The sequence below is a fragment of the Diorhabda carinulata genome, chromosome 2, assembly GCF_026250575.1.
Source record: "Diorhabda carinulata isolate Delta chromosome 2, icDioCari1.1, whole genome shotgun sequence".
In the NCBI taxonomy this organism is placed as follows: Eukaryota; Metazoa; Arthropoda; class Insecta; order Coleoptera; family Chrysomelidae; genus Diorhabda; species Diorhabda carinulata.
Genome location: NC_079461.1, coordinates 24,332,354 through 24,353,053, shown reverse-complemented (window position 1 = coordinate 24,353,053; position 20,700 = coordinate 24,332,354). Strand labels below are relative to the sequence as shown.

The window sequence follows — 20,700 nt, the reverse complement described above, 5'->3', positions numbered from 1 at the left end:
TATTTGTATCTTTTTGTCTGATTCTTCTCTTTCGTTTTTAAAAGTCCTCATTTTGGTTCTCTTCTACTTATTTCTTTTAATTTCGTGATTATATCTAATTTCCTCATTTCCTTATTTTTTATTAATGATGACCTCAAAAAGAAAAAAAATTGGAATTTAAAGAGATAACTTTTGACTTAATCTATTGAATTACAAGAAAATTCGTTTAACCAGTTCCTCTCCATACATCAAAGAGGACACCGTTCCTGATATTTGAGTAGCCGATAGTCCTGTCAACTCCTACATTATCATTAGCATTCAGTATATTGTACAAGTGAGGGAAATTACATATCTCTTCTCCAGGCGTCGATCTAGTTAGGAAGAAATATGTCATTTTCTGTTCTTACGTGTGTTTGTTTTCTACAGATGCATCATTTTTATGTGCTTCAAACGACGCTTAAAATAATACATTAAATTATTTTTATAATTTAATGAAAATTGCAATTAACAATTATATTTGAACAATTTTAGTAATGAATTCCTGGCAGGTTGTTTAGCTCCAACACATTCTCGGTAATTGAAATATGAGTAGAGGTCGAAGTTGATGGAGAAACGTACTTATCTTCCACGGCATTATTGTATTCAAGTTCCAGTGGCGCTGGGGGTTGAATCGATTATAATACACTCATTGATATTTTCATTTTGTTAGCAAAAGAATTGTCGATCAACTTGATTTTTAACCTCCGTGACGTTTTAGAATGAAAATATCTACTTCTACATTAAATAAAACAATGCAGCTGATATACGAAAACAATAGGCTTCGTTTGATTTCGGATTTAGTAATTACAAAAATGTTAAGGTTGATCGAAATCGTGTTTACTCAGCACTTGTTTGAATCTGTGTATATCTTCAATATTCCAAAGTCATATAAATCGATTTCTTCAAGAAATTGAAGGAGATTTTTAGCTGAAATAAATTTGGTTGAAGACATATAAGAATAGAATTTATTGAACTGTCTCCGAAACAATTTACGATATGGTATGAACCAATCACAAATTAAATATTCGAGAGAGATTGTAGAAGCTTTTGGCATCTCACATGGCTCACTAATTTCAATTTTAATTTTAAATGACAAAGCTCTCCGTATTCTCCACAAACAACTACAAATGCAGTCGTGGAACCAATTTGGACGTCAGTGTTGTTTATCTAAAATAGTAAAGAATTTCAACACTATTTTGTTCCTGTGGAAGAAGCATAGATCCACCACAATATAATAGAAACCAAACAACGTTTGGTAGATAGTTAGTTTCTCGGGCTGAACCGTCAAATTAAGTAGGATTGTCAGCTAATGAAGCGAATAATACTATGTTACCTCATTAGTGAGATCTGTTAGGTTGAAAAAACTATCCCTTGAGCATTAGAACATTGCAAGAGTGCACCTGTTCATTCAACCCCAATCTCCCTATTTTCCAGATTCAGTTTTAAGTGATTATTTCTTGTTTCTAAAACTGATAAAATGGTTATGCATAAATACATTTGACTGCACTAAAAATATTTTGAAAATTATTCTTTTGTGGAGGAATTGAGGAATGTATATAAAGTATATGGAGCTCAAAAATTAGACTATGATTAATAACAGAACAATGTGTTTTATTAAAAAAGTCACTAGACTTATTGAACCGCCCTCGTAATAAATTGTATATCCAGATTCCTTGAACTTACTAGATTGATCGGAAAGTGAGAGATAGCTTGATGTTTCCATGTGTATATTTGTCGATCTATCGAATAATGCTTGTCTAGCAAACAATTCAGAGATTGCTTTAGATGTTTTCGTATTCACTGAGCCAAACATCAATATAGGAACAGGTGTTTGGTGAAATGTAGACAAAAGAGGGCACATGAAAGCAGATAATAGTAGACATCTGAGTATTAGCTATCTACTCACATATAAAATGTTCGCAACAGACAGTTTCCTTGAAACTGAACGGATAGAATCATCACAATAAAAACTATCCGTAACACATAAATGTTCAATTTCAATTAACTCTGGAGTTTAATCAACTGTTTTTTCCAGTATTATTGCTATGTTGTTCTGATTTCAAACAAATTCGTGAGCAATGATCTAGTTTTGATTAGTATGTGTTTGGATGAACAACCAGCAAAAACTCATTTTGTGGATATGAAACTTCGTGAAAACCCGATTTTATTGATACGAGATTCATGGTGTCTCAAAAAGTTTTTTGATAGAATTTTTCGAAGGGACATTGAATCTTGTATGTTTTTCTATATATATATATATATATATATATATATATATATATATATATATATAGAAAAACATACAAGATTCAATATATATACATATATATATGCTTTCCATGTTGCACGCATTGAAGACCATAACAATATAGTTCCATTTCACAAAACTAAAACAGATCAACAGATCTGATTTGTTCAATTATGCGCATCTAATATTTGTAGTAATTTGATACCAAGCACATCAAGACAAAAATATGAAATCGCTTAAGGTAACTTCATGGATTGAAAAATACAAGCAAATATGAATTCTATTTCTGGAAATAATTTCTTCATTTAGTTAATTTTGGAAAATCATCAAGTGAGTAAAAACCATCATGATTCCGATACTCGAAGAGTACATAATTATTAGAGTTTTTAAAACTCCTGGAAGAATTCAACTATAACTGAAAAATGCATCTAATGTTATGTTAAGTTGATATTTTAAGAAATACTTCAGTACTATTTGATAAATATCTTTGTCGGTCTCTTTGAGGTTAGGTTTCAGATTAATCTGATGGTATGTGGTACAGTATTGTCTGCAGTCACTCACTGAATATGACCGTTTTTCGTACCTAATTATTATTTGTTTTGAATGAATTTTACTCAGGTACCGTTTTTTACACCAAATTATTTAATTCCCTTTTACTTACTAATGAAATATTTCACAATGAACAATAATAATATAACATGGAACATTCGAATATTGATATGGATTGAGGACTCAAAATAGAACTGTAAGAGTTTTTTAAATGCCAACGTTTCGATCCTTTATTTGATCTTTATCAATGCTAGGAATATATGGTATATTATAATTAAAACGTTGAGGAAGATTAACAAGTAAAAATAATTGTGAGGTTAGAAAGTAGAACAATAATCAGATAAGTTTATTGTGACAATATAAAAAAAATCTATATATGTATATATAAATGAATAGGACACAATATATATGAGACAAAAATTTAGACAAACTATATAACATAAACAAATTAGAATATTGTTTCATATAATAAAAGAATAAACAATTTATACAACAATGTTCTTATTTGTTTATGTTTATGTTTATACTGTTACAATAAACTTATCTGCTTATTGTTTAACTTTTTAATTCCACAATTTTTATGACTTTTTGTTGTTATGGATTATAATATTAGGCTTCATAAAGATCAAATAATGGATCGAAACCTTGGCATTTCAAAAAAATTCTAAAAAATGTCATCCTAGGAAGGACAATAATATCAAAAATGATAACAAATTTGTCATTTCTTCTATCAAAAATAATGTCTGTTTTTGCTTCCATTCAATTTATTCTCTGGTTATCATTAAATTCAAATTAAGTTTCTACCAAATATTAATCAAAATTATTTTTTAAATTAAATGTCCAAGCGTGGAAGCGTGGGCGTTAATAACGATGCAGACTGATTTTTATGTGGGATGTGCAGCCAGTTTGTATGTAATTGGTTACTTATTACCGAATATTTTTATTTGGATGGGAGAATAATTCCTTAGACAGTTTGTACTACGACTAGAATTATTATGTTTAAAAAAACATAATTATCAATGTGTGTCCTACTAATACAAAAGGCAACTTCAATTTATTCAACACACATTGAGAGTGAACAATTTTTGAAACATCTATTTTCATATAATATTATCTTACAGGGTCCTATATCATCAATTTATCAATCTTAGCATTGGTGTGATTGATATCAGGAGCAGTGTTGCCTTTCCAGTAAATACGGGGAAAATTAAAGAAAATTAAAAAAATTACCGATTTCTTGAACCATACTCGTGATAAGTATATTCCATTTTGGTATGGATAACTTAAATCAAAATATAATATCGAAACAAATCTATCTTGCTCATTAACATGAATTTTCATTCCTACTTGCATTTTAGACCACCAGATTTAAGGTATGTTTTACCATAATAATTATGTCTATTACGAAGAATTCTCTCTTTACCAATGAACCATTATTCATTGGTAAAACAACAAGAGACTCACTCGGAAATATTCAGTCATGTCATGTCTTACATCTAGACACAATGTTAATTTGGAATAAACATAAATTTAACTAAAGAAAACTGCTTGGCCTCAAATTGTTACAAATACAACCAGCTCCTTATATACAAAACTATATTGAAACCTATATTTACCTGTTGCATCAAGATATGGGACACAGCTAATAGCTCGAATCTATAGCACTTTCAGAACAAAATGTTAAGGACCATATTGTCCGCTCCTTACGTTTCTTACAAAGTAGTAGAGAGAGACTTGAAAGCTCCTAGTATTACAGAAGAAATCAACAAATAAAGGAATAAATTTGAAGAAAAACTAAGACTCACCCAACGGACCATCCAGATTCTGAAGGTTTTCTATAAACTTTTATATTAGTTTTCAAAAGTTTACCAATGTCATAATGTTAACTAATTGTTCCGTCAAAAGAACAGGTTTGATAATGAAAAAAAAGCTCACAAAAAAACTTCGTTATTAATAGGTAGTGAATGATAGAGTTTGAATGAAATTTTATGGTGCGAAGTCAATTTCTTGTAAATATAGATTAGTGAAGTTCGATTAAATATTGCATTGTATTCCTTGGGTTTAGTATCAACTTCAAACAAATTTCAATTCTACAAGATCCTGAGGAATATTTTTTTTTTAAATTTTTCTAAATTGACATGTATCTTATTTGAGATTTTTTTGAATTTCGATTTGATAGAAATACTTCATACATTGCGGTTATTTTAAAAAAATAATTTCCAAATGAAAGCTTTGGTATTCCAATTTGACCTGAATACATCCACTTGAACAACTAGAAGATAAACAAAGCCTATATGTTCGTGCCACTCATGTGAAACCCTTGTAAAACAAATTCCTCATTTAACTGTAGTGATGTTATAAAATTAACATACCGTTACCCTTATATACCTAAGCACAGAATACCGCGATTAATCTTGTCTAGCCCGCATTTTAACTCAGCTTATCAAAACTTTTAAGCGAAGTCAAATTATTTCAATTAGCTTGTCTCGGAATGATTGAAATTCTCGTTAGCTAGCTAGCTGTTTTACGTCAAAACTCGAGCACGAAACTATTACTGACTATAAAAACAAATACACATTTTTTGGTGTTTAATTAAAAATTCAACCAAAATTTAATAATTTTAGTTTAACATGAAAGTTGAACGAAAATATAGTTTTTCATTTGATATTGCCTGTTACTAGTCTTTGTCCTTGAATAACCCTTGATTTAGAAATTAATCTGCGTGAGAAATAATTAATAGCAATTCAATGTTTATAAATTTTTGTTGTATAATATCGTCCGAGTTTGTAATTTATTATGAATCAAATATGTAATTTGTACGAGGCCGTTTGACAGATGAGTATTTTTTCAGTTACTTTGTGGGACAAAAAATGTTTTATTAATCAACAGAATTAACTCTCAATATCAAGCAAATAATGTTTCAGTTTTACCATCAACTCTTAGTTTTTCTGAAATAGCTTTCCACCAAGCCATTTTTTAAAGTTTGTGAACAGAAATCGATTGGAGGATAAATACATGAATGATATTTTCACCATACTTTATTTGTTAATTTGTTTACATCTCTAATGAAATTTTGACCAACTATTAATCAAACGATTGGCGTGTCGCATATTTTTTGCTTTCAATGACAATACATGATTAAATGCATAAATTGATAAAATAATCACTAATATCATTTAGATCAATTAACTTAATGTTTATCTGGAGCAGAATGATCTATTTCAAGCTTTGTTCATTCTATGAACGTGTTTTGAATTAGATTAGTATGTTTGTACAATCTTATATATGAGAGATAGAAAAGATAGAAAAGATAGAAAAGATAGAAAAGATAGAAAAGATAGAAAAGATAGAAAAGATAGAAAAGATAGAAAAGATAGAAAAGATAGAAAAGATAGGAAAGATAGAAAAGATAGAAAAGATAGAAAAGATAGAAAAGATAGAAAAGATAGAAAAGATAGAAAAGATAGAAAAGATAGAAAAGATAGAAAAGATAGAAAAGATAGAAAAGATAGAAAAGATAGAAAAGATAGAAAAGATAGAAAAGATAGAAAAGATAGAAAAGATAGAAAAGATAGAAAAGATAGAAAAGATAGAAAAGATAGAAAAGATAGAAAAGATAGAAAAGATAGAAAAGATAGAAAAGATAGAAAAGATAGAAAAGATAGAAAAGATAGAAAAGATAGAAAAGATAGAAAAGATAGAAAAGATAGAAAAGATAGAAAAGATAGAAAAGATAGAAAAGATAGAAAAGATAGAAAAGATAGAAAAGATAGAAAAGATAGAAAAGATAGAAAAGATAGAAAAGATAGAAAAGATAGAAAAGATAGAAAAGATAGAAAAGATAGAAAAGATAGAAAAGATAGAAAAGATAGAAAAGATAGAAAAGATAGAAAAGATAGAAAAGATAGAAAAGATAGAAAAGATAGAAAAGATAGAAAAGATAGAAAAGATAGAAAAGATAGAAAAGATAGAAAAGATAGAAAAGATAGAAAAGATAGAAAAGATAGAAACGATAGAAAAGATAGAAAAGATAGAAAAGATTTTTTTTGGTTCATGTCTGTCCGTGAATTTTGAGGCCAGATAGCTCTGATCAGAAACTAGATGTGCGTTCATGAGATATATGCCAGTCTTACGAAATATTTTTATTGAAGGTGTAGAAGCCTTAGATAGGTATAGGTAATTCACTTCGCAATATCTTTCAAAGTCATGATTTTGGCCGGATTTCGAAACAAAATCATCACACGTCTTATTTTTGTAAGATTTTTATGGCCATCTAGTGCTGGTAGACTCTGTAGTGCTGTTTCCCAATATCCTCATAATTCCAAAATTTCTACGAGTACAAAGCAAATTTTGGATGATTTCGTTTCTACCAACTTGGACATAAATCGGTTTATATAAAATTTAGATAACAAAAAGCTTTTCACTGATGACGTTAACTATTGTCACTCTTTTAATAAATAGTGAAAGAAATATCAAGAAATATATCAAACTGTGTGTATTTAGCACAAGGTAGAAAGGTAAGATATTAAATGAGAAAAATCAAATCATATTCTTAAGCTGGATGAAGGTACTTTAACCTTTGGAAACCGATTTGAGCGTTTGGATATAATTAAATATGATGATACATCAGAACAAATATCTTTCAAATTGATGATAGGCATGTATAATAACATATCTTGAGACCTTGAAATCTTAGTATCTTATATATTTTATTTGAGTCCACAAGTATCAGAAATATATAGCAGTAATAAAAATGAATAAAAGTCCCTTGGCCTTCAAAAATACAAAGTTAACATTTCTATCTCAGGTGGCGTCACATATTTTCTCCCAAATAAAACCCAAATCGTACTGTAGATAGAGGGGAAATAAGGATTCTTTGTCCATCCAATTTTGTTCGATTGTATTGTTACATTTCTTGGCATCATGACTTTATTGATGCTATATCGGTTGCTTTCATAACGTGAAATATAGCAAAGTGTATTGAATTCTCGAGTGAAATCGAAAACCGAATTTATTGGGTTTCATTAGTTTGAATTGATAAATATATATACAACATTATATTAAAGTAATGGATCTATTGATTAGTAATATTCTAAGAAAAATAACTTTTAATCAAAACATAACAAACATTTTGTCTATATATTGTTTGTTTTGAAAAGGTACAAGTCCCTTTATGAATTGTTATTCTTCAATTTAATTGATATGATTATGCAGGTAAAAGTAGAGATAGCTTTTCTTGAGTTTAAAAGTTTTGTATGAGCATTCATATTATTCTGACGAGAACAAAAAGATCGATTCCGACCAGTACCTTATTTGGGATCAAAGTTCTAAACTAATCAAGAAATGGTCTAGTTTACCAAAAACAATGATAATTTGTTTCTAATATAATGTACGAATCAACAGATTGGCAGGAAGTCCAAATTCAAGTGCTACATCAAAAAGAAAACAAGTACAAGTCGTCGCGGTAAGAGTATGATAAGCCACCCCACGACGATCATCATGAATCTCTGTACTTAAGCTATTGATGATACGCGAAATCTATCTATCATATCTATTTGCGGAAATATTTACTTCCATAGATACCGGAAGTGGCCATTATCTCAGGAAGGCTAACAGATATCGAACGATGGATAACTTTATTCGATAGATCTCATCAAGATCTATCTGTGTATGAAATTGATGTATGCGTTGAAGATTTTCTGTGGAAAAGTATGGAAATGCATCATTTTTATCAAAAAAATCACGTCGCTCCAAGAAGCATAAGCCTATCCATTGCATCAGCAATGAAGGCTACACTCATGAGTGGGTCAATCACAAAGAAAGATTTGTTTCTGATAGCGGGGTTCATAACCAAAGAATTCAGGCCAACTGGAGACCTCTGATAGTATTCTTCCGCGATAGGCATGTAACTTCAGGAGATTGGACAGAATCATAGAATATACATAGCAACGAGAATGTCGTAAATCGGAACCAAAAATTGACCCATTCATTCCATTATTAGAAGAAATCGGAAATGATTTTTAAATGTAAAAGTTATAGATTTAAGTCCAATCAAAATCTTTGATTGGATAAAATTATTTTTGTTTACCTATCTTTCAATCTCTAACACAACCTAACTCAACCTAATCTTACCTTACAATTACTAAAATTTCATTTTATCTAGTGATTTTTCGTGAAAATAATGCATTTGCGTACTTTTTCCACAGAAACTCTGCGCATGCGTCAATCATGATGACTTTTCAAACACAGATAGATCTTGATGAGATCTATCGAGGTTCGATATTTGATAGCCTATGTATACAGTTTCATGATGATCGTTGTAGGGGGAGAAACTATAGTGCAAAAATCTTCTATCTATAAAAAATTTTCTAAAAGACATTCCATGAAAATTGAAACAAAAGAAATATCAATAATTTCATTTATTTGATCATTTTTTTCGACTGTCTCTGCCCTATGCATTATAAGCACAAACCTAATAAAAGCTATCGAGTATAAAAGATAGCGGTATGTGTATTTATAGATATTGAGGTACCTTCTCCAATACTAATATATTTCATCCAGGCACTGTTTATTATTATTATTAATATCAAGTACTTATAAATCTAAACAATATAAGATAAAGAGTCTGCGAATATGCCGATGATCTGGCGATAATCATGCGTGCTGAGCATGATAATATCGAATGGGATCAAATGCAATCTGCGCTAACAATCGCTTAGAGATGTTGTGTCAATGAAAATCTGAGTGTAAACCCTTCAAAGACTATCCTAGTTTCACTTGCTACAAGGAACAAGTGCGATATCCGCAGAATGAATAAGGTGAATCTATCCAGACAACTGACTATAAGGCTCAAATCGCTTTATACAAATGCCTCACAATGGTCTGAGTGGGTATTGAAACCCCAAATGATGAACTGAATGTACAAATCCATTGTGCGATCTATAATGAACAATGCAGTTTATATGGTGGCCAAAATCCAAAATTTAGGTAATAACCCAAGATAAGTTGCTTTATAAAAACAGGCCCGACATGATCATGTCCTACAGGAAAACTTCAAGTCATTTTAGACTTCCCTCTTTGAAGACGTCTATATAAATTGAGGCAGTAAAGTAGGCAATAAAGGCATACAAGGAACAGCATTTTAGCATTCTAAAGGAATGTAAAGTACCTTTAGATTATGCTCTATCAAAAAATTGAAGAATCATAATAACAAGTCGACAGCAATTGAGAAATGCAGATAATGCGTTATCACGAGGTTCATCAGTGATGACTCGATAATGGAGAACTGACAAGAGTTACACAACGTAATTACTGCAATGCAAATATTATCCTATCACATAGCAGAGTAGCTTTTGAATCCAACCTAATCTTTGAACTCACCAGGAGAAAACTCTAATGGGCCATATTGGAGTGCACTGAAATTAGCGTATCTACAATCTACTGATGCCATTTTTATATAGTAGAGATTGTGCCTCTTATACACCTGCAGTGCTTCTCTGTCAATCCACATACACAATTTCATATTTAAAATATATTTTTATACCTCAATAAATGAATACTATTAACCCACATTGATAGTGGTATCTTCATATTAGGGACAGATATATTATTCAGAGGATAAAGAAAAACTTTGAATTTTTTATGTTTTCAATGAAACGTTTCTTCATAGATAAAACAGGAGCATTAGATATGCACCACTCTTTCTCCTATTTCCTTCGAAAGTCGTTTGAATTCTAAACTAAAACTCAACTGACATTAAATGATGTACTACTCACATTTAAGGCCGTAGCATCCCTTGTAATTTTGTACGAGTATACATTGTTCTAAAGACGTAAAAAATTTTTAAAATTACTTGGTAATAAATATTATCATTATTCAGCTCATCTAAGCCAACTGTTAGACATGAGCATATAGTACGGAATTCATCCAGTTTTATTTCATTCTCTCAATACAATGCGACCATCTCGTTGGTTCAATACAATGCGACCATCTCGTTGGTGGACGTCCCCTAATACGGTGTGCGTCTTACAAGGTCTTAATCTCAAAATCTTGTTTGCTCAACATCCATCCGCAAACCTAGCTATGGGACTAGCTCAGTTCCATTTTAACTTCATAATTTGCTCAATTGTATTAATAAAACATGATATTCGCAGCTGTGAATTAATTAGATCTTTATCTCCAAGAGAAAGGTCTAGAATCGATCTTTCTCTTGGAGATTTTTCCTTTATTTTATTCACATAATGTTTTGTGAGCGTGATGGTTCTTGCTTCATTAGTAGTACCAGCAAGAGGAGATATTTTTTAGTTTCCCAAACACACCCCATGTCAACGTAATTCTACAATACAATTGTAGTTGTTTTAAGAGACGCTACACACATTGTATGAAATAAAGTTGAAACGAAATATTAGCTAGTACCTAGCCTAACCAATTTCCGATACCCCATTAGCTAGGTTAGGTTAGGTTAGGTAGTGGCTAATATTTATATATATATATATATATATTTATATATATATATATATATATATATATATATATATATATATATATATATATATATATATATATATATATATAGCATAGAAGTATACTACACGAGCTGGCTTAGTTTATAAAAGTACCCTTTAACGATATGCCCTCGCGTTTATAATTATCCTACTATCCCTATTTCCGAAAAAATGATTAACAGTGACTTAGTGACTTTCATCGGTTTTTATAAATGGCGGACGCGCCTTTGATATATTTTTCATAAAAGGCGGTTTATTTACAGTATTTAATTAAAATAATCTCCAGGGAAGTCTATTTATCTATTTCCTTTGTTTCCTTTTGTTCTAGAACTTTGTAGTATTTTATTTAAGTATATAAATGATTTTATATAATAATTTTTAGAACAGTAAGTTTATTTTTAAATAAGTAGTCGTAGTGAACGAACGAATTAGTGAAAGTAATAGCAGAAATTATTTAAATGATATTTATAAGTAAATTATTATAAGTTGAGTGTATTGTATAGTGTGTAAGTAAATTAAGAACGTAAGAGACAGTGTTTATTAAATTACCTCTCGAAAAGAAAGAGTGTAAATAGATACGAAAAACGTTACATTATCATATATTATTATTTATCGAGATATCAAGAGCTGAAATTTCACTTGTTGATGTATACAACGTTTCAGCTACACCCACACAATTTCTCATTTCAATGTTCTATTAGTTTCTATCAAAATACCTGTTCGCTCTTTGAAGGTTGATTTCAAAAACGCTGGAGTACTTAGTTATTATTTCTCAATTTTCAACGTAATTGGAATATTCTTATTTAAAAATTGCCGGACTCTAAATAAATTTCCACCCCCTACTTAACTTCGTCAGGAGTAGAAACCCAAAAATAGTTTCTTGTTGAAATGTTATCTTGTGGAAAGAACTTACTGTCGATGTTTTAAGATTGTAGCTTTAGCAGTTTCGGCTGTTTATGGAACTAGAGAAAGTAAGAAACCCTCGTAAGTGAGTTCATAAGCACGTGTAAATGAAGCCTGTAGTGCGGTAAAGGACATCATCACCTTCGACAAGACACTTCTCTTGAAGATAAATTCGTACTTTTATTGTATAAAAATATGAAATCGTGAAAATTATTTAATATATCCATATTTTCGATAGATCAAAACAAATTTGATAAATGATCTATAAAGTTATTTTATTATACAGTGCTTCTCAAAAATTCTTAGTAACTTTGGTACATAGACTGATCAAATTAGGAGCGTGAAAATGAACTATTCTGAGCTTCTCCACAAGTAATAGGTCACTTAATAATAATATGTATAAAAATAGGCATTTAAAAATATTAAAGGCAAATGACACTTCGTTTGAAAGTTATTTAGAATACCTATTCGATCAAACTAATTTTTTTTATTCACGGTTTTTTTGATGGTTAACACTAAAATTTGAGTTCGCTTTTATTTAATAAAGATTCGAAAATCCGCCTATGGTTAAATGACAAGAATGTTAAATGTGCATTTTTAATAACTTTGTATCAATAAGCTCTTGTTATTATATACAGGGTGTTTCAAATTAAGTGCCCACTATTGCTGACTTTTTTCATATTCTTGATACGTAGCAGTAGTAGTAGTATTTTTCACGCTGATTAAGATGGTAAAAACAGAAAAACAATGGCTTATACCGTTTTCGAGTAAATCGGAAAAATAGAATATTTTCAATAAAACACCTTGTATATTTTTGACTCAAACTTTTCCAAATTATTCACAGAATATAAAATCTCTCATACAACATTAGTGTAAATCTAAAAATAACCAACTTATTTAATTATTCATCTCTCTAACAAGTTGGCAGTGGAAATTTATTTTTTAACAAGTTGGCTGAGATAAAACATAAGTATAATTTAAATATTTTATCACAGTATAAAAAAAAGAAAATTAGATTAAATGTGCAAAATATCGCCGTTTTGTTCAATACATTTTCGAGTATTCTTTAGTACACGTTGCGTAGCTTTTAAAACGGCTCTTCCGTCGATGGATGCTATAATGTGTCTGATACTATCTTAAAGTTCGGCCCGAGTCGTATATCTTCTTTTATAGATCTCGTTCTTGACATAACCCCAAAAGTAAAATTCTAGGACAGTTATGTCAGGAGATCTGTGAACTTAAACCATTATCCTTTGCCAAATCTCTGGTTGAATTATTTTTGTACGCTTCAAAATATGCCGACACATTTACTTCTACTTGTTTAATTATTATGAATTGTTTCTTAGCTCTCACCTTTACAAAAACAGTTTCGTTATTTCTGAATTTTCTATACAACTTAAGAAAATATCTTCTGTCTGGCTAATCACGTTACACGGGATACATTTGACCATATCGTTCCAATGCTTGAAAACTATTTTTTTACACATGATATACGCTTCTAACATATCGCATTTCTCTAAATGCGTGAACACTATTTTATAAACTTATAGTTTTAAGTCTTAATCCACAGAGCCTAATACAAATTACATGTTCTTTGACAGCAGTGTAATCCTCCGATGCATGAAATGATGTTTTTGTTTGACGTACACCGCCAACTTGTCAAAAGGATAAATATTGACAGCCAACTTGATGTATAGGCTAATATCTTGGTTGTTTTCAAATTTACACTAATGTTGTTTAGGAGCTTTTATATTCTGCAATTAATATGGAAAAGTTTGAGCTAAAAATATACAGGGGGTTCTATTGAAAAATATTCTATTTTCCCGATCTACTCGAAAACTATATAAGCAATTGTTTGCTAATTCAACCGACTTCGTATCTAGAATATTAAAAAAGTTAGCAATAGTGCGTACTTAATTTAAAACACCCTGTATTTCACATAATGCTTCCCAAGATAAGTCATAGTTATCCAAAGCTTAAATAACGAGAACCGCAGATTCAGTTAAAGACGCATGCAAATAATGTGATTTTTGGATATTACTCATATTTATATGTATAATTTTAAATATATAATTTCAGGTAAGTTGACCCTTCTGAGACCCTGGCTGCCAACGGTACTAGATTTAACAGAGACATTTCCGCTAACATCATCCTTATTTGAAACGTATTCAGCTTGAGAGGTTTTTGCTTGTGAAAGAGCTGTATAATACCTATGTATTAAATCTTCCTTCTCTTGCACTGGACGTCAGGATCATCAACATGAGAATTACTATGATTTTGGACGTTCTCAAAATTATTAATTAATGGCTCAATGTTTGCGGGTCAAATTCCGAATTAATGCGCATGCGATCGGACCCTTAACTGATTCAGAATGTGACTCGCGATCAAAGCTATTAATTCGGCTCACAAGTTTAATAATTTTGAAATGATCTATTGGTGTTGTCCAACTACTGAAATGTCAATCTTCAAACACATTGAGACATTTCACAAACATAGTCAATTTGGTTTCAAGGGCACCTTGTTTTTTAATAAGATCTTTTACTTCAGTACTAAATTCTGTACCAAGTTTTTTTCACTATAATTTTATAGATTTTATCAAATGAGTCTTTGAATATCTAATAATATTTCATACAGAAATTAATGATAACGTAAACGCATTTGATAATGCAGTAACTCTTATTTAGAGTGGACTAGACCAAATTGGGCTTTAACTAATTATATATTTGCTTAATTACTTGATATATCGCCTGCTTTTGTAAAATTGATTAACATAATAAATAGTATCTGTTATTTGTAATCCCAAACGTCAGGCATTACCCTGTAAAAGACTGTGTGTAAATATCAAGTTAATGATTAGGAGCATATGAACAATAGAACTAATAAATATTATTGTTCCAAATGTATACAAAAGCTATGCATAATACTTCACCTACCGGTAAGATCTAGCAATCTGTCCCAAGTTCACATATCACAACGGTGCTACCAAGTTAAGAGAAATTCACTTCACTCCGATAGTAAACTGACTAGCCGATTGTTCAATGCTTTTGTTGACTTTGGTTACAATAATAAAAAGGTACGAGAATTGCGGCTACATATTGACATATTTGTATGTTATTTGTTACTGTTCTTGTTGATTTCATGGAACAGAAAATAGCATTGCAAATGAAGTATACTGTGAGACCCTATGTTGCCTATGGCAAGCCATAAAACGCGAACTACATGAAAATGTAGGATCATTTTGGTGTTCGGTATATCGACAACGAAAACTGTAGGGTAAAGGTTAGCCTCCCTCTTGTTACTGCTCTAGCTCCGTTACTGCTTTTTGTTTATTTCATGGAACAGAAAATATCATAAAAAAGAAGTCCAATATAAGATCCTATGTTCAAATGTTCCATGTTATAATCACGACCTTGATTGAATATATCTGTATTTCAAATATTACCGTTGCTTTTATAATACCACCGATCCGAAGCTGGACAAACAGAAATGGTATCTAGAAGAAATTAGCAAGAGACTTCTGGATGTATCCAAATAAAATCTTTATGTTTGTTCATAGTTTATATTAGTTTATTTTCATCTATCACAACTTATACGAGTTATTGATTAAATGGCGAATTTTTAATTAATTCAGATTAACTTCCACCAGGCTAAATTGTGCTCACCCTTTTCGTGAATTTCAACAGTGATAGGTATAAATATTAATCCAAAGCGACACTTTTAGTGTCTCCACCGGAATACGTTTTATTGCGGTACACCTGGAATTGTTGTTGTTTCTTATTCGATTTATTGTTCACGTTTTTACTGAAAATAAAATGAAAATCAAGGGTGCTATACCGTCACTGGTCGGGCGGTTTAAACTTAACGACTGACTAGGGTACATAATATATTGTATACAACTATGTTAGTTGTTTCCTACGATTTGATTTTCTTTGGAGTAACGATTATTACCTCCACAAGATCTTTCTACCACAATCTAAACTATGAGTTCTTTGTTATGAGGTTAAGCTAATATACCAATCGACCTTTTCTATTTTTCGTCATATAGTGTCATTATTTGGTGATTAATTATTGTGGAGCAGTAGTTACTCCTGTTGTATAGTCACTACTAATTTTTAAAGGATATTTATTGTCGATTTTCCTTTCAGTTGAATCATTTGATAGTTATTTATGCAACTCGTGCAAAAAATGTTTATTGCATGCGACGTAATTTAAAAAAAATATTTAATAATTAATTAACAATCGGTTAACATTGAGAAAGCTGTGAATTAGTAATTAGGAATAATTTAACTTAAACATTATTTGTATCATCGTTATTAAATATACAATTTTGACAATTTTCAATATTAATATTTCTTAGGGAGTTATTGGGACGTAATTTCGTGTATTTACGGTATATACCGATCAAATTTACCTCTAATAACAAAACTTCGTTCCATAACAGTTTCTGAACGTGGCACTTTAACAATTAATATTGAACCTACACCTTCTATGTCTTCCTACCTACAAGTTATTTTGAAATGTCTTACAAAAGCTAAACAATACTGACTTACTTTTTTCATCAAATAGTGGGAATTCGGAGCTTCTTTTAGAAATTGATAAATGTGTCCCGTATTAAATACTTTTGACTTGCTTGACCGAAATCCTGCAGAGTTCTGCTTCATAAATGTAATTAGTTTGTGATTTTTAATATTAATACCTTCTTTTGTAGAAAGGCAAGCTCTCACAATTGAGTACTCAGGCCGAAGTGATGAGGGTTTAATATATTTAAATCTTTCTGAAAAATATACAAAAAGCACATTTTCTGTAAGATTTACAAATTTTTTATCGATGCATCACTCTTTAAAATGATAATAACGAATTTTTAAACTTTGTTTGTCAAAATTAATTTTTGACTAACATTACTAGAACTGCAGAGTTGCATTATCCAATTCATTGTAGTCGTGATCGTGTATGTTTTTGTTTATAAATTGTAATCATATGGAATTTTCTAAAATAATGCATTTTTTAGTAAATTCTTAATCCAATACATAATAAATATAATTAATAATAAGATAAAATCCGCAATTCTTTGAAACGGATTACAATCTCACAGAAAAAGGTCTTGTCTTGATCACAAACCTCTGTACTATAATGACAGATGAATGCAATGAATATTTATTGCACTAGTGCAATAAAGATCCACTTTTTTCATTAAATATAGTTCAATAAAGTTGTGTTTATTGCACAAAATGATGTTTTGGTTCTACTCTTTTATAATCACTCTTTAGTTTTTATAATACACCTTTTCATCTCACGTGTAGGGCTTACAAAATTGCTATTCTATACTTATGTATTTTCAACCAACGATAATCTTCCTAAATACTTAAAGTAGAATCGGTGGATGTCTTCTCTCCCGTGACTCAATGTACGATTTATCGAAAACATATTTTCTATACACTACCTTTTTCTATCAATAGAAATCAAATGACAACATAAGATCGATACACAAACTACAAGATATTGAAAATGTAGTATACTCGTATACATTTTTTATTTTGTAGGAAAATATGATACTATCAAAACCAAAAATGACGAATGAAAAATAAGAAATTTCTTTCTATTGAAAGTACCATAACGATTATTTCTATCAAGTTGAGAAAAATTTCAATTTGACTCATATAAATATTGCACTATTCTCAATTACTAAGATATCTAAAAATTGTAACTGTCCCTTATATTCCATTTTATAATTGAAATTTATACATGGACATTTTGAATAGAGGTAGAATTTAGTTTTAATAGTGTTATTCTAATTCATAATACCAATAATTGCTCAAAAGAAGATGAATAATTGATATATAAATTGATTGGAGCAGAAAATTTTATTTGACAGAAATAACAGTTTCATCTAAAAAATAATTCAAAATTATCATTGTGATTTTCTCAATCGCCGTGTTTTAAGTACATCAACTGATTTTCAAGACAATCAACTGAAATCTTTCATTACGTAATAGTATCTGCAGCGTGATGATAATTTAAAAATTGCATACTTGGAAATGAGGTCCGTTGTTCACACCCTCCGTAACTAACGATTCAAGATTACTTCAAAACCTCACTTACCATAATGAAAACACGCTAGTTGCAAGTCAAGACAGGCAGAAGACTCAATTAATTTATTGCTTGAAATACTCGTCAGTATTCCGAAAGCACTGGAACTATTTTGCATAAAATGAAGCTAATTAATTCGAACAAGTTTCCTCTTAGATCTGATGGAATACCTTCGGATATAATCTAGTTCCTAGGAATTTAGTTCTGGGTGGATAAACAATTTAGTTGTTGAAAACACCAGGGAAACAAGTTGATTATTTATTCATTCTACAATGTGTACAATTTATAGTAATAACCAGTAAAATATTTATTTTATTACGATAAATCTATTTTTCTTCAAAAGAGTGGTCATTTAAGATTCGATAGAACTGTATTACTAACTAATTATCTAATGATTGACATTAAGTAGCGATAATTGTTTGAGTGCATCTTATTTAAATGATTCCTATTTTTATTATAAAAGAAATTTGAAATATGTGCCACTTTGGAATATATCCTTTTGTGAAGGAATTCCTTCACACTACGAGGTGTTGTCAAAATTATTACGCTGTATCTATTTCAACTAGAATGTCTCATACCCTCATATAGTTAACATCACTTTAAGTGGGATCGTGTCCCGATACGTGAATTTTGAATAACGCATTGGCATTAAAATTTGTCTTTAAGCTACGACCCAGATAATGATTTGATATATTCAGGGAAAAACCTGATATATGAGCCAACAGCTTCCGTCTTGATAGTAACAATGCGCCAAGCTTTAGATTTGAGAGCTTTTGGCCGCTAAACGACAAACTTTTTCGCTATATTTAGAACCATACGATTTCTGGGACTTCCTGAGAATAATAAGTGTGTTAGGGAATCATTGCATGAAGGACCAGATAAAAGCCTTTCCTAAAGGATACTATCTTTTTGTTGTAGATTCGTCATTTGATTAAGTTGTTAAGTTTACTTCGTTTTATGTTATAAAATAATTTATCACAATCTTGCACCATACCTTCTTCACAAAATATTGATGTTATGCCTTGGAAAATAATCCAGATATAGAAAAATATTTTACGGGACATCATCAGCAAGTAGTTAAGTGGGTTTTTTGCTGGTATCAATTCATTATCTGCTCTTTCTGTTCTATCAAGTTATTTCTAAAAATTGTTGACATTTCTTTGCCGGAATAATGTTGAAACCAAGATATCCTGTACTACCAACGACGTTACACGTGCATCTGCAATTTTCGTTTCCTATATATCTGGGTTTGTCAACGATTTTGTGTCTGATGTGTAATCATAGAAGCATTAAACAGTATATTAAAATTTTTCTATTTTTCTCTTAATGCTGAGAGAAAGGTGCGATAGCTGATAGAAAGCCATCTTCGTTTATCTCCGTTTCTCAGCTGAGAAACAGACGAAGCAGTCTCCATTTTATCACACAAATCATTAGGCAAGAGAAGTAATAGTAGAAAAATCATCGAGTAATTTATGAGCTGCTCAGTTTCCTCATTTCAATTTGCCAGATTGAAAAAATGATGACCAAATAATGGTAGCTCAACAGTAACAGTATATTTATGATTAAAACATTTAAACTACAGCTTAAATAGATATTTACTCTTTTATTGATACTGAGAACGTAATATTAGAACGAATTATAGATCAAGTTTTTAAATTTTGTAGTTTATTAAAATGCATATCCATGAGTGTAAAAAAATGTTTTCAATACTTACCCTGTATGATGCTTAGATTAAGTCAATGCATCCTGCAACAGAAAGTTAATTTTTTTCACTATTCAACATAATTATTGTCCAATATTTTCCATAATGAATTTGAACCCAATTTCTTTTTCTAATCTGAACCCTCGTAAGTTGCAATTGAATGATATCGTATAATTTTGAGTATTTTAATATTTGAATTCAATTCAATACAAACACAATTGCAGTTAATAACATCATAGAGCTGAATGGGTCGTGTTCTAATTACAGTTAATGAAAATTGACAATTTTTAATATAGATGTCCTCACTCAAGTGAGAATGTATGTATGAAACTCATTAATCAATTTGATGTGAATGTGCAGGAAAATTCTTGTACATATTGATATGCGTTAACATGTCAATCATTCTTTTCAGATTTTTTTTTGAATATGTGATTATACACTAGGCCTGAAAGGGACAATGTAATAGATAGTAGGGTGTGATAATCAGTTATTTTCGGTACAAAATTAACCCATTGTATTATTTTACATGAAATTAAGCCGCTTAATACTATCTTTTTTGATAGGATCCAAACTGAATTCAATTGGGTGATTTTGGGGAAAATGAGTAGTTATTCCATTCGAATTAATGTAAAAAATTCGTTCAATCATAATTATTATCATGGTGTATATAACTATAATTTCATCCTTAC

General features: G+C 30.2%; 1 protein-coding gene across 2 annotated transcripts in view; it reads right to left on the bottom strand.

Annotated features, from left to right (window-relative positions):
- Nucleotides 1–20,700, bottom strand: part of LOC130903759 (glucose transporter type 1) — a 555,907-nt gene that overhangs the window by 325,077 nt on the left and 210,130 nt on the right. Inside the window, exon 3 of one of the 2 annotated variants that reach the window (XM_057816024.1) lies at nt 20,024–20,055. The exons of the other annotated variant lie outside the window; for it this stretch is intronic. The gene's annotated coding sequence lies outside the window, so the exon portion shown is untranslated. The remainder of the gene's footprint in view (nt 1–20,023; nt 20,056–20,700) is intronic. 2 annotated transcript variants of the gene reach the window in all.